Source organism: Bos indicus x Bos taurus, chromosome 6 (genome assembly GCF_003369695.1).
Source record: "Bos indicus x Bos taurus breed Angus x Brahman F1 hybrid chromosome 6, Bos_hybrid_MaternalHap_v2.0, whole genome shotgun sequence".
Classification (NCBI taxonomy): domain Eukaryota; kingdom Metazoa; phylum Chordata; class Mammalia; order Artiodactyla; family Bovidae; genus Bos; species Bos indicus x Bos taurus.
In genome coordinates this window covers 101996347-102002346 of record NC_040081.1, presented here as the reverse complement: position 1 = coordinate 102002346, position 6000 = coordinate 101996347, and the positions used below count along the sequence as shown (strand labels likewise).

The 6000-nt window shown below is 39.9% G+C and overlaps 1 protein-coding gene across 1 annotated transcript in view; it reads left to right on the top strand.

The window, feature by feature from the left end:
* Nucleotides 1-3656: 3656 nt before the first annotated feature.
* The window catches only part of SPARCL1 (SPARC like 1), a 53002-nt gene continuing 50658 nt past the window's right edge, over nucleotides 3657-6000 (top strand). The window contains exon 1 of the mRNA XM_027544986.1: nucleotides 3657-4348. The gene's annotated coding sequence lies outside the window, so the exon portion shown is untranslated. The remainder of the gene's footprint in view (nucleotides 4349-6000) is intronic.

Genomic DNA, 6000 nt, shown 5'->3' with positions numbered 1-6000 from the left:
GAACTAACACAGGGCATCAGCAAGGAGAAGGTCCTGCAGACTAGGTCTTGGCCAATAGAATCATGGACACTCTGTTGTCACTACGTCTCCCCTTCATCCAGACTCACTTCCTACCTGGGACTTTCCACTCTGGGAAATAAAATTCCTATTTTATGGGACGACAAGAAAAATTTAAACATAAACAATTCTCCGCCCTTTGTTCTCCCCTCTCCCTCCCTGTGCATTGTGTATCTGTATTATACACAGACCAGCCCTCCCCCATCAGCAGGATTACCTGCCCAACCATAAAGAGCGATGTTCTCTTAGCATCAACACAACAACTTCTTTAAACAATTGCATTCCTTCTTGATCTTGTACAGGGTCGCGTGAACAACCATGAAGACACTCAGATCTGGAGTAGGTAAACTGTCAGGAATAATGTTGTCTGATCATTCTATAAGTCTGTGAGTGCTTATATTTAAAATGGATAACCAACAAGGACCTATTGTATCACACAGGGGACTCTGCTCAGTATTCTGTAATAACCTAAATGGGAAAAGAATTTGAAAAAGAGTAGATACATGTGTAAACATAAGTAAATCACTTTGCTGTACACCTGAATATAACACAGCATTGTAAATCAGCTATATTCCAATATAAAATAAATTTCAAAAAATATTATGTCATTTGATGTACAGCCCTCTGTCTCAAAAAAACTTATATAACTGTGCCTTGACTTCTAATGGGTGGAACAAGTCTCAGAGCTTGCTGAGATGTTCTTCCTGGGCTATAATCCTCAAATCTGGCTCTATTAAAATTTTCCTTTTTTTTCTTAGGTCAGCTGATTAATTGTTCATCAACAACTTGTCCAAGGGAACCATGCCCTCTTCTGACAATGAGTGTACTCTTGTCTCTTAGGTTCCTATGATGCAGAAACTATGACATTTCTCTACTATCACCCAGAGATTTGTGCTGTGTATAACAAAGGACTTATCTGATGCTTGAGGACTGATGAATGTGTTCCCTGGCCCTTAACCTGAATCAAAGGTTCTTAACTTCATGGAATCCCTTGGGGGAGGGGAGGTTCATGGATGGACTTTAGGAGCTTGGCCACAGCTTTCACTAGGGTAAAAGGGAGTCCTAGCAATAAAAGCTTGAAAAACCACCAACTTTGAAAAAACACTTCTAGGGCCTGACTTTTGTTGGATCCTTCTGACAGAAGCTGATTTTATGTGGGTCAGTTCATATGCAGGAATGTAATAAGCTCCTTTTTATCAAAGTTCTCCCATCACATTGAGATACTGGATAAGTGTCTAAATCCATTCCACAGCTCCATCTGTTAGTGCGGTATTGGAGTAGGCTTATTGTCCTCAACTTCATGAGCTGTAGACTATTTTAGAAACAACAATTTTAGAAACAATTAGTTTGGATATCTGCCCATAAGCATTCCCAAAATAAAGTCATACTTAGATATTGTGGATTCAAGGTCCTTTTTAAAAAAATACACACACTCTCTCTTTTCTCTGTTATCTAATTGTAAGAAATACAATGGGTCTTTTTAATCATTTAGATTAATAAGACCTAGAGCAAAATCCTGTATAACTGAGAGTCAAAATTCTCAAGCTTTGCCACCTACAAATTCCTTAGGTACATATTTACATTTGAGAGATAAATCCAGTTTACTCTAACCAAGTTATTTGTTATGTTAACAGATTTCTGTAAGAAATTTTATTAGGATCATTTTGTAAAAACATAAAATATCAATTTTAGTATTAAAAAAAATACTTTCCTCAGTCAAATCTTTTCCCCACAGCCCTCCAGCTGAAACTTTCCCTACCTTCTCATTGAATTGATGTAATTACCTGAAACCAATCTCATGAAGCCATGTCAAACAAACAAGGAATGTTGTTACAAGAAGTTAACATTTAGGTCCCAGAGAAAATCTCCTTTAGCCTTTCCAGGTAAAATCTTCAGTAACGCTTGTCCTTCAGTAACGCTTGTCCTGTGTACCCTGTAGGGCTTCCCAGGTGGCACTAGTGGTAAAGAACCTGCCTGCCAGTGAAGGAGACTTAAGAGACATGGTACCTTCCCTGGGTTGGAAAGATCCCCTGGAGGAGGGAATGGCCACCCACTCTGGTATCCTTGCCTGGAGAGATATCCCATGGACAGAGGAAGGAGCCTGGAGGGCTACAGTCCATGGGGTCGCAAGAGTTGGACACGACTGAAGTAACTTAGCTCGCACACACGTCCCCTGGAAAAGTCCCACCACACCTGAGGTCCTCGGAGCCTTTGAAGAAATGGTGCCCATATCTCCCACACTTCTCAGACCCAGAGATGTGTGCAGAGGCAAAGCAGAACCAGAGTTTAACACAGCCCACCCCTTTGATCCTTCTCTGAGGAGACTGCTCACACCCCGGACCTTGGCTAAGGAAAAACATCCCATTGTCTGAGGCAAAAGGACATCACGTCATTTCATCCTGTGCCTCGCAAGGCAGTTTGGAACAAGCGATCCTGATTGCAGAGACATTGAGACAGTTCCCAGCTGCACCGTGACTTGTTTGCAGTTCCTAGGCAACTTGCCCAGTTTCCTCTGCTCCCAAATTTTCCCAACTGCAAAACTGAGATAATTCTTATTACCTTTCTCTTGCAGTGATCTGAAAAATAAATAGGGCCAACGTGACTAAAGACAATTGTCTGAGGGCGTATTTGCCTACAATTACAGGTGGGGTTTTTCTTTCTTTTTGATAATGTTGTTTGGCTTTTGTACTGATTTTGGCATAAACGTAGTAAAATTTAAAGCTACTTTAAACTCTGACCTACCTAATGTCAATGGAACGTTCACATTATGCCAAGCACTTCGCTAGGCACATGGAGAAAACAGAGGAACGTTTCCACCCTCAGGGACCTCGCAGCTTACGGAGAAGGAAGTGTTAGAGCCTAGATATTGTGTAGTGTCAGTCAGCAAGGTAGCTGGGTTAGAATCCTGCTCCACATTCTACGAGCTAGAGACCCTGGAAAAGTCACTCAGCTTCACCAAGCTCCCGTCTCCTTATGTAAAGCATAATCACTAACATTTGAGGGTCTACTGGGTGGCAGGAGGTATTTACCTACTTAGGATGCAGAACAGCTGCCTGAGATGGACACTATTATCATCTCCTTATCTGTATCCACATCTTATAGATAAGGATTCTGAATCATAGAGACGTTATGTGACTCATCCCAGGTCATACACAGTTAGGAACCAATGTGCAAACCCACGCGGCGTGACCTCAAACGTGCAAACTTTCCCACCAAACCACACTATCATCGAATGGACGTGATGGTCACTTCATGTAGACTGGGCAGGATCAACTGAGACGGGTGCGTAAAAAACTGTTAACCAATGTCTGACACATAACAAATGTTCAATAAATGTAGAAGTTGCAGTGGAAGAGATGAGACACATATAGAAGTAAGGAAAATGCTAAGTCTATTTCATGGGAAAGCTCCCTCTTACAGATCAATCATTATACAGGGGGTTATGGTAGGGAGTTCTGTTGCGGAAAGAATGGTTTATGAATTGCAACATTTCTGGATCAACATACGATGAAGGAATAGTGCTTCATATATATGTAAATTTCTGAAGGTCATCTTTTGAAAAGGTTAAAGTACCTGCAATATCCTGCTGTTAATAAATTCAGACGCATTCGTGAGAACAGTTTTTGCACAGGGGACATAGAAAATGCATCTGCTACGATTATTCTTTCCCCTTCTTTAACCCCCATCCCCCCTCCAATTTCCTTTAGGAAGAAACCACAGCATGGAGTCTCTTTTCAGTCTCTTTTAAAATTTAAAAACCCCCAAAAAGAGATCCTGCTTGTAAAACCTTTCAGAGTTGTTTGAAAAAGAGAAGGGGGAAAAAAAAAAGGCATAAGGAGCCAAGTGCTTATATTCTGGCCAAGTTATGAGCCTTTGAGAACAACAGCTTGAGGGGAGGACAGTTAACCCCATTCTCTTGGGCAGAGTGAGCTCCTTCCCACGGGTCTGCACTGCCTGTGACGCTCAGCCCACCCTCGCCCTCCTCGGGAGAGGCTGGACCGCCGGAGAACTGCGGGAATCTGCAACAAAAAAAAACGATGACAGTCTGAAATACCTCCCAGTGCCAACCTCCGAATTCGTCCGTCACCTCAGACCCTGACGAGTTGACAGAGCAGCAGAATTTCAACTCCAATAGACCTGAATGTGTTTCTGGGCAAAGAAGCAGAGCTAAACAAGGACAGAGATTTAAAGAATATTGGGCATTTGTCAAACTTATTTCCAGGCTGTGTGCGAAGACAGGATTCAGCTGCAATTTTCTGCCAAGGGTCTGGGTCCAGCCACCTACCTGAAGGTAAATTTTAAGAAGTTTACTGTATTGACTTAATTGTATTTGTTAACCTAGTTTGCATGATCAGACAGAGAGGTCTAATATTTTTGCCTAATACAAAGCCACTTGTTAACAACAACAATGAAAACAAAAATCCTTTTGCATGATTTACAGAAAAACTACTTACTAGGGAATTTTAACACTAGAATTCATGTTTCCTTTTCTTCCCCATGGTTAAAGAGCAAATACTAATAAATGATGCTTAGAAATGGAAAAATATTGTTGGCCAGACTAGCATTCAGATCTTGGTGAAGTCTGAAATCCTGAAATGTGTTTTGCAGAAATACTTGACTAACTGTATTAAATAAATCAAAAGGAAAGTGGTTGTTAAAAATGAACTTTCAAATCAAAGTAATTTGGGTGTTTTCCCTGTTTAAATTATCTAAAGTTATTCAATCATCACCACTGTCCCAGTCTTTTACCTAATAGCAATGTAGAAATGGAACATTTTGCTTTTCCAAAAGATAAGAAAATTTCTATAGTATTATATTCATCTTTGATCATTTCTTTAGTTATTGTGACTATTTTTTTCCCGATTTCCTTTTAGAGTTTTCTGACTCAGTGTCTCTTGTCTCCTTCCATTATTTTTTTAGGATGCATACTCACATACACAAAATTCCTAATTCCTAATAATGTCTTATTTAGGAAGAGATAAAGGGGGAAGGGAATCAAAGAGCTAAAAAATTATCATAACTCCTATATTGTAAGGTATCTTCATTTCTGACTCTGTCTTCTAAAATAAAACAATAATGCAAGCCATGCTCCCTCATTCCTCCTGGGAATTAGAGGTCACCCTGGAGGAGAAAGCTGTGCTTTCAACTGCAGATCAACACTGTTGATCTATAACCAAGAGGTCTTGCGGAGAGTGTATCCCTTTTGAACTGCCATTAATCTGCAAAGAGGTTAAATATGTCACCTTGGCATTATATCCGAGCTCCCCTCTGGCCCAGGGCCTAAGTACACTGAATAGAAATGTCCACTTGGTCCAACTCAGCAGAAATCCTTTTTTTTTTATTCTCCCCTTTCTCGTGGATATCAGTCTTTTTCAGTTCACAGCTTATTCAGCTCAACCCTGATGGTTATGACTATCATTCACTATGACTATTTAAAAAAAAAAAAAGGACACCCCTTTCAGGAAATATTTAAGTTTGTATTTCCGTCCATCCAGTAAGATCCAGCAAAGCACAGCAGTGTGTTCCATCTGCTGACCACCCAGTGCTGCTTTCCACATTTTGGAAAACAATATATACGTGTTATTAGTGAATCTTGTTTATTTTCTTTCAGGGAATTTTTGTACAGCCATTTAGCAATTCAATTCCTGGGCTTTCCTTTCCAGATCCTTTGGTGTTTAATCCCCAATAGGCACTCAGGCACAGTTTCACTTATCAACTAAGTAAAAATAATAAATAGTGATGACAGAAATGAAATGAATAATGATGTGTCTGGACAGTTTCAAACATTTTTCATTTCATTTCCTCTCAACTGCTTGTTATTTTTATTCAGTTGATCTGTAATGTAAAACATTGCTATTTTATTTAAGAAGGTCCAGAATGTGTTGGGAATCTTTTTCCCCCAAGAATATAAATGATTATTTTTCAAACTCCACATATGATTTT